This window comes from Chenopodium album, chromosome 6, assembly GCF_948465745.1.
Source record: "Chenopodium album chromosome 6, dcCheAlbu1.1, whole genome shotgun sequence".
NCBI classification, from domain to species: domain Eukaryota; kingdom Viridiplantae; phylum Streptophyta; class Magnoliopsida; order Caryophyllales; family Amaranthaceae; genus Chenopodium; species Chenopodium album.
The window spans coordinates 33,780,765-33,789,839 of record NC_137839.1 but is presented as its reverse complement, the minus strand read 5'-3'; the positions used below and the strand labels follow the sequence as shown (position 1 = coordinate 33,789,839).

Genomic DNA, 9,075 nt, shown 5'->3' with positions numbered 1-9,075 from the left:
TATCTTATACAACTTACAATTTTTTTAAGGGTGTTTTAAGTGTCACTCATTTAATGTTAATTTAAGTAATTCCTCTCTTTTAACCTACTCAAGGGAGTGTGATAATAATCAAAGTATAAAGAAGGGGGTCTTTCGGTCATGTGCCATTAGGGTTTGTAAGAATTACATACGAGTAACAATGAACCAGTAGTAAAAAAATTAGGAATAATTATTTAAGGCAGAGGGTAACTAATAACTAATCATAGTAGCTTAAATTCCTTTGAGTAAATGATGGTTCCAGTACTCCATAATTACTCCGTAGAAGGCAAGGAAAGAAAGATCCAAGATATAAAGAATATGAAGTACACATGCATCGGTTTTCTTATCATTACAGTCCTTATCACAAAATTCTTCAGTTTACATACATTATACAATTCCTTATAACCAATCTGAGCCTCAGCATATCAAACAAGGTTTAGCCACCTAAAGGAAGATTCTGTATCATGATTGTAAATCAAAACCACTAAGGATTCTTTGAGGGTGAGGACTCCCTGACCTTTACCCTTACCCTTCCCCCTCCCCCTCTCTCAGAGAGCTTTGCTTAGCCTTCCACACTGGCCTTACTCTCACCAAAAACAAAATAAAACAAAACAGAAAAAGAAATCTGAGTCTTTCCACAGTGGTCAGAAACAAGCCTAAAGAAACCAGTTTTGTAAGTTCAGAAATTCAGGATCATTAATTTAAAAGAAAGAAGATGACAGGGGAAAGGGTTTTTTTTTTTAGGTGCAATGCAAGGAGGGGAAATTATGTCATGGCAGGAAAAGAATAATTCAAATCATTCAAACGTAAGTCACAAGGTATCAACATACTAAGAAAAGGTATGCACTAATCATCATATGCTATAATTCGAGGACCACCAGGTGCACAAAATTTTGCACCAAAATTGCCTTATGCAATAAGCATTACACTATAGGATAAGCATGAAGATGTAGATTAAACATAGCAATTGGGACACCAATATGCCACTAGCCCTTGAAGACTTGAGGCCTCCGAACAATAAGCAGGATATAAAACAGTACAATTAACAACAATAACTATACTCCAGGATATAAAAAGACCAAATTAATATAATCTCAAGTCAAAAAAAGATAGATCACAGCTTAGAATACTTCAAGAATCAAAACATCATATCCAACAAATTCCAGCAATATTGTGACTCACATTAGAGCCGGTGTCCACTTTGATATCAGCTGTGACATTGTTGTTTTTCACCTGAGTACTCACATCACCAAAAAACAGTTCACCTTTCTTTGTTCCAGTTGAAGTAATAGCCTGCAAAAAACACATAAAATCATTAATATTAGTAATGAAAGGTTGAATTTCACACTACGCGAATAACGCAATGACATGCAGCACCAGCAGCAGCATCACAATTACTATACTACTAGCATTAGCTAGCAAATTAATCACAAATCAATCAAATAGCAGCATTATATCAGAATAGCTCGGGTTATATTCTATCGAAGTAATTGCAAAACAAATCAATTGCAAAATATACACAATGCAAGCAAACAGCGGAAGCATATCGACATATAACTAATAGAACTCTATAAACCGACAAAATAATCATGAAACTAGCAAATTAATCACGAAATCATCAAATCTGACTAATATGCTATAACAATATTTATAAGCTAATCCAAATATTACACCACAATCACAAAATTGAAGAGCATTATAGCTTAAAATTGAACATTAATAACAAATTTCAGACAAAAACGTGGAAAAAAAAAGTAAATAAAAATCAGAAACCCTAGATCTCAAATCGAAGAGCACATACCTTCGTGAAGAATTCCACCACATATGCAAAGATCTGGCACCAGTAAATAAATAGACCGTCAATTACGATGGTGGCGACAACATTCACCACCGCCGTCATCATCCTCAAATCCTGAATTCCCCATTAGTGCTGCCAAGAGAGGAGTGAAAGAAAGAAAGAGTGGAGCGGCGGTAGATGGAGCAAGAGGAGGCAAGTGAAGAGAGAGAAAGGAGGGTTTGAGCAGAGAGAAGAGAGAGGAGACAAAGAAATCAAGAAGAGAGAGAAAACAAAGGAGAGAGTACGAGAAAAGAGAAGAATAGCTAAGCTAATATATGAGGCTCCTTTTTTTTTAACAAAGCCACCGGTTCAAAACCGGTGGCCTTTACCATTTATGCCAACGGTTCGGTTTGAACCGGTGGCAATTTAAATATATATAATCCCGCCCATTTTTTAAGCCACCGGTTTTCGAAAACCGGTGGCCATTGAGCGGTGCCTTTTTGTATTTTTCTACTAGTGAGGGTTGCCTACGTATCCTTTCTTAAGGAATCAGGCCGAACGTAGCTCTCTTGAGTATCCTACTCAAGTAATTATGGGTAGTATTTCTTAAGTTGGTCAAGATTTGTCATGTTCGAGAATTCATTGCCATCCATATCAGTTAGTTTTGCTGCACAACCTGACAGGATTGTTTTGACAATGTAAGGTCCAGACCAATTAGGTCTAAATTTACCCCTTGGATCTAAAACATTTTTCCTTAGTGCTTTTATCACCAAGTCTCCTACTTTGATATTTCTTGTCTTGACCTTCTTATTAAAATGCCTAGCCATACGAGTTTGGTAACACTGAGTGTGATGTAGAGCTTCTAGTCGTTTCTCGTCGAGTAGAATTAATTCTTCATATCTTGCCCTAGTCCATTAAACTTCATCGAGTTTACTATCCAATGCAATGCGTAGAGATGGTATTTCTAGTTCGACAGGTTGTACGACATCCATTCCATATACCAAGGAAAATGGCGTATTTCCTGTTGATTTTCGGATTAACGTGCGGTAACCCCACAATGCAAAGTGAAGTTTGTCAGTCCAATCCTTATAATTTTCCGTCATTTTCTCGATGATAGTTTTTAAATTTTTATTAGCTGCCTCGACTGCTCTATTTGCTTGAGGTCTGTAAGGGGAAGAATGATGATGTTAAATGTCGTATTTTTGTAGCAATTCTTCACATTCGGCTTGAAAGTGAGTTCCATTGTCACTTATCATTTCATGTGGGACTCCTTATCGACAAATAATATTTCTCTCGATAAAGAGTGCTACATGTTTTGCAGTGAGTTTAGCGTACGATTGCGCTTCGACCCACTTTGTGAAGTAATCAATTGCTACTAGGATATATTTGTGGCCTCCTGTTCCTGGTATAGTGATTTTGCCAATGATGTCAATTCCCCATGTAGAGAATGGCCATGGCGATGTGTAGGTGTAGAGCAAGGATGGAGGGACATGTTGTAAATTGGCATAAATTTGGCACTTAGGGCATCTTTTTACGTATTGACGACAATCCCTATTCATTGTAGCCAATAATATCCTTCTCGCATTATCTTTTGGACTAACATTTTGCCATTTATATGAGTGCCACATATTCCTTCGTGGACTATTCTCATTTCCCTTTGTGCATCCTTCTTTCCTACACATTGGAGAGCTCGACCTTTAGGTACCCTTTTATGTAGCTCGTTGTCTATGAGTACATATTGGGAAGCCAAAAGCCTTAACGCTCGTTTTGCTCTTTTGTCAGCATGAGGAGGGTATTCTCCCTTGGTGACATATTTAAGTATGTCCGTGTACCACGGTTCTTCTTCTTCTTCTTCTTTTTCGCCTTGGACTACTTCGTCGTCTTCTATAGCCTGAATGTATGCTGGTTTGTGCCTTTTTTCTATAGTTAGAGGCATTTGCTCGATTTCCGTGGGAATCCTAACCATTGAGGCTAATCTTACCAAGGCATCAGCAAATTGATTTTCCTCTCTAGGTAGATACGTATATTCTACCTTGTCTAATTGATCGGTAAGAGTTTCCAGATAGGTTTGGTAAGGGGCTAGACGTACTTTCACTCCTTACTTTCCACCTTTTAGATATCTGATTGATGATTAAAGAAGAGTCTCCGAATATCCTTAACGTTTTTACTCCCAATGCCAAAGCTGTTTCAAGGCCTACCACGCATGCTTCATATTCAACAGCATTGTTGGTAAAGTCGAAATCAAGCTTTATGGAGATTGGAACATGTTCTTATTTAGGTGATACTAGTAGTACCCCAACGCCACATCCCTTTTGGTTTGAGGCTCCGTCGAAGTACAAGGTCCAAGTATCATCTTCAGTAACCATTAGGTCTTCATCTGGAAATTCATTGTCTTGTATTGACGTCGAGTCTTCTACGGGAAAATCTGCTAGAAAGTCTGACACCACGGATCCTTTGATAGCTTTTTGTGGCATGAACCTTACATCAAACTGGGCTAGATTGACTATCCATCTTGATATGCGTCCATTGAGTGTAGATTTCTCGAATAGATACTTGAGTGGATCTAATCGGGAGACTACGAAGACGGTATGCACCAGCATGTAATGTCTTAACTTAGTTGTGGCCCACACCAAGGCGAGGCACAACTTCTCGAGCGGTGTATTGCGTGCTTCATATTCGAGCATCTTTTTGCTTAGGTAGTACATTGCGTTCTCTTTTCCTTCTACTTCTTGTGCTAGCATAGCTCCCATTGTCTCTCTAGTAACCGTCAAATATTACCTAAGAGGTATTCCGGGAAGTGCTGGTGCTTATACGGGAGGGTTTGCGAGATATGATTTGATATTTTCAAAGGCTTTTTGACACTCGTCATCCCATATTACTGGTACATTCTTCTTGAGTTTTTTGAAGATTGGTTCACATATCGTCGTCAGTTTTGATATGAACCTACTTATGTATTGCAACCGGCCAATAAATCCTTGAATCTGTTTCTCAGTCTAAGGGTGGTGGAATTGACATGATTGCTTTGATGTTGGTTGGGTCTACCTCTATTCCTCTAGAGCTTATGACGTAACCTAAGAGCTTGCCTGAGGTGACTCTAAAAGCGTATTTAGATAGGTTCAACCTCATATTATATTTTCTTAGCCTTTCGAAAAATTTCCTTAAGGCTACTTGATGGCCTAGACGGTCTTTTGATTTTACAATCATGTCATCGACATATACTTCGACTTCTTTATGCATCATGTCATGCAGTAAGGCAGTTGCTGCACGTTGGTAAGTAGCACCCGCGTTTTTAAACCCGAATGGCATTACCGTGTAGCAGTAAGTGCCCCATGGTGTTATAAAAGTTGTTTTCTCCATGTCTTCTTCTGCCATGAGAATATGGTTGTAACCTGCGTACCCATCCATGAACGACAGAAGCGCGTGATTTGCCGTGTTATCTACCAGAATATCGATGTGTGGCAAAGGGAAGTCGTCCTTTGGACTTGCCTTATTTAGATCTCGATAGTCGACACACATTCTTACCCTTCCGTCTTTCTTCGGAACTAGGACGACGTTGGCGACCCATTCGGAGTACTTGGATACCTTTATGAAACCTGCAGTTATTTGTTTTTGAACTTCTTCTTTTATTTTAAGAGCTACGTCAGGTTTCATTCGATGTAACATCTGTTTTACAGGTTTCATTCCTGGAATTAGTGGTATAGTGTGTTGAGCTATTTCTCTATTAATGCCTGGCATATCTTCATATGACCAAGCAAATACATCGATAAATTCTTTAAGTAAGTTAATTAAATCGGTTCTTTCTTGTTTATTCAGTGTTAATCCGATTTTAACTTCTCTTTTATGAGTTGAATCATTTGAGATATCAACTGTTTCAGTTTCTTCAATTACCGGTGTTTTCTTTTCGAGTGTTTCCATTGCTTTAATATTTTTTTTTGTCTTTTTCATTGTTATTTAAGCAATGATCGTCATCTTGGGTTACAGAAGAACACGAGAAGTAAGGAGAATGAGAAATATTATTATACTCTGAGATCATTACATCAAAGAGTGATATGTCCTCAGGGACTGGATCACTAACTATCCTAGGAGAAGAAATAGGAGGGGGAGGTGTTACTACTAAAGACTTAGAAGACTCTAGAGGGATGGACTCTGACTCAGACTCTTACTCAAACGACTCCTCGAACATCGGTCCTTGCCCTGTCGTGATGGATATCTTCCTTCCGCTTGGAGTAGTCACCTTGATAGTCTTGCGCCACCCTTGTAGTGATCCTTCAGCTGGAGTAATTAGCTTCGAGGGATCAAAGCTTTCACTTTGTAGGGCTGTTTGAATGAGTGAGGAGTTATCCTCTTTACAAGTTGGCTCATTCTTTTCTTGCCCAAACAGTAATCCCATGACGTTAAAGTCAAAGCATGGGGGTGCTTTCTCCTTGTGGACAAGAGTTAGGATTTCATCGGTGAAGTAGCAATCCAAGAAAATCTCGAATCCCGGTTGTCTTATGTCGTTTACAACAAATGGCTCGGGAAATTCATGGCATGGATAGTCCTCTCCTTCTTTTATAAACTTACCATTAAGCGTAAGAGGGTACTAATCCATTGGGATTGCTTTCTTTTGAATGCGAGCATCCCTACGTGCTTTTGACTTTTCCTGGGCTCGCTTGAGATCTTTCCGAGTCGGTTCGAAACCAAGTCCGAAAGTGTCTAACTTAGGGAGGCCAGGTGACTCCAGCGGTTTCGCCACTCCTTTTTCTTTCCTAGGGTCATCCCAGGAAAGTGTCCTTGTTTCTTCAGCATGACATTAACAATCATGTTGGAATGAGGGTCATGGCAAAGATAGGTCCTTTCATCCTCCTGGATTAAGGAGACTTCTTCGTTAATGCCCCATAAATCTTCATCATCTTCATCGTGCTCCACATTAATGATTGGATTCTCTATGGATTTGATTCTCATAGGCGAAGTATCGATGGTGATTGGAATTCCCCCAACTATAACTTTTACTTGTTGGTGGAGAGATGAAGGGACGACCTTTAGATCATGAAGCCAAGGGCGTCCCAACAACAAGTTGAATGAAGCTTTAATATCTACTACTTGGAAAGTAGTAACATGTTCTATTGTTCCTGCCGTTACATTTAGGGTAATCTTGCCAAGAGCTTGACGACGAGTGTTATCGTAGGCTCTTATTCCTTGTGTAGACGGAGTTAAATCTTCGTCCCTTATGCCTAGCATCCTCGCAGTTCTAAGTGGACAGACGTTGATGGCCGATCCATTGTCAACAAGAGTCATAAGAACATTTATCCTCTTACAGACTACTGTGAGGTTTAATGCCTTGTAATGTTTGTCACCTTCTGGGGGTAAATCTTTGTCAGAAAAGGTGATCAAATTAATCGGACTAGGAAGGTCACTTGTGAGGAAGTTGGCTAGTCCCTCAGGAGTAGTGTCAGTGTCTATCCTGATTTTGTCCAAGGCATTTATTACAGCCAACCTATGTTCTCGATATGTTGCCAGAAGTTTCCATACATTCATCTCAACTTTCTTCTTCTTAAACTGCTTAACAATATCATTGTCTTCAATGATAGGTATGGGAACTTGTTGTGTGGTTGGCATAGGTTGTGTTGAAACGGGAGGTTGCATTCTCCCGGATCTTGTGAGGACGTCTATTGATGAATCTTCTTCAGCCCAAATGTCATCTGTGGTGTATGACACAGAAGGTGGAAGTCCTACTAGGTCTTTTAGATAGACATCTTCTTCATCACTGTCCCAAACTCCATTGATGGTTGCATCTCCTTCTTGTTGAACTTGGACTAGTTTCTTTTCGTCAATCATTTTCTGAACCAAATCCTTGAATTTAAAACAGTTTTCTATAGTGTGACCCCCTGATTGATGATACTGACAGTAATATCTATCTGTCCTTTTCAACGATTTGAATGGTCTCGGTTCGAGAGGTTTGATCTCGCCACTCTCGGAGAGCATTTCGAACATTTGCACATATGGGATCCCAATTGGAGTGTAGATTCTATTGCTCTTCTTGGGTTTTTCAGTGACTTGTAAGGGAAAATACTTTGCCTCATAAGTCGTTCTCGTTGGTGTGAATTCTCTTTTAGGTTCATCTTTCGGAAGTGGAAACTCATCATATTTCTTTTGGAATTCGTTCATAGCTTTGAGAGCTTCACGTAGTAGATGCGATACCTTCATCATAGACAGTGTGAGTAATTGTATATCTTCCTTACTTACCGGTTCTGGAAGGTCATCCTTGACAATGAAAAAGATTTCCTCTTCCTTTTCTATGGCACGGATTTCTTTGACAGATCTAATGAGAGATGAGGGGTCAACCTCGTTTTCCTCATCAGAGATAGCTAGGGTATGAGCGAGAGGCGCATTGTCAATGCTTGGCTTCTTACTGGAAGGGGGCAACAACAGCTTGTTGTTGTCGATTAAGTCTTGGATAGCTTCCTTAAGCTTCCAACAGTTTTCGGTAAGATGGCCCCTACCTTGGTGATACTTCCAGTGTGCATTGAGGTTCCAATTAGCCGACCTCTTCTCAACTGGTGGATCCCCAAATGGTCCAATAGGAGTTATAAGACCTTTTGCATTTAATCGATCAAATGCGGTGTCATAACTCATACCAATAGGAGTGAAGTTCCTCCTAAATGGTTTCTTCTGTCCTTAATTGTTCATAGCAAGGACTTCTCCAAAATTAAAAGTGCTAACGTTGTTTGAGTGGGCGGTTTTGGAAGAAGAAGGATTGTCGTTCTTATTTCCTTTCCAGCCACCGTTGGAGTTATTTTTGGCAGTTTTTAACTTAGCCAAGTCATATTCAATGTTGATCCCAATGTCATAAACGGCTTTGAAGGTACGGAGGTTATTTTGATACTTGAGATGCTTGGAATATTTTTCTTGAAGATTTTTGATGAACAGTCTCACAGATTCTTTTTCAGTTGGCACCTCGATCATCTTGGCTGAGGTTTCTCTTCATTTTTTAAAGAATGAGGTGAAGCCTTCATTCTCTTTCTGCTTGAGGATTTCAAGTTCCCTATGGTCAGTCTCGACTTGAATGTTGCACTTGTATCTATCAACGAAAGCGTTTGCTATGGACTCCCATGTAGAGGTCTTTTCTTTCTCGAGAGAAAAGAACCATTGTTGGCAAACGGTCTCGAGAGATAGTGAGAACAGAGAGGGGAAAACTTTCTTATCGATGCCTTTAATACTCATTATTGTTTTGAATGCTCTTAAATGAAAGTAAGGGTTGTCAGTTGCTCTGAATTTTGGGATGTCGTTGGCGTTGAACT

General features: G+C 39.5%; 1 long non-coding RNA gene across 1 annotated transcript; it reads right to left on the bottom strand.

Annotated features, from left to right (window-relative positions):
- Positions 1-1,060: 1,060 nt before the first annotated feature.
- On the bottom strand, positions 1,061-1,991 carry LOC145634815 (uncharacterized). Its single transcript, XR_014113591.1, has 2 exons — positions 1,820-1,991; positions 1,061-1,311 (listed from the first exon to the last, which is right to left on the bottom strand). It is a non-coding gene; the product is annotated as an uncharacterized LOC145634815 (long non-coding RNA).
- Between the last annotated feature and the right edge of the window lie 7,084 nt (positions 1,992-9,075).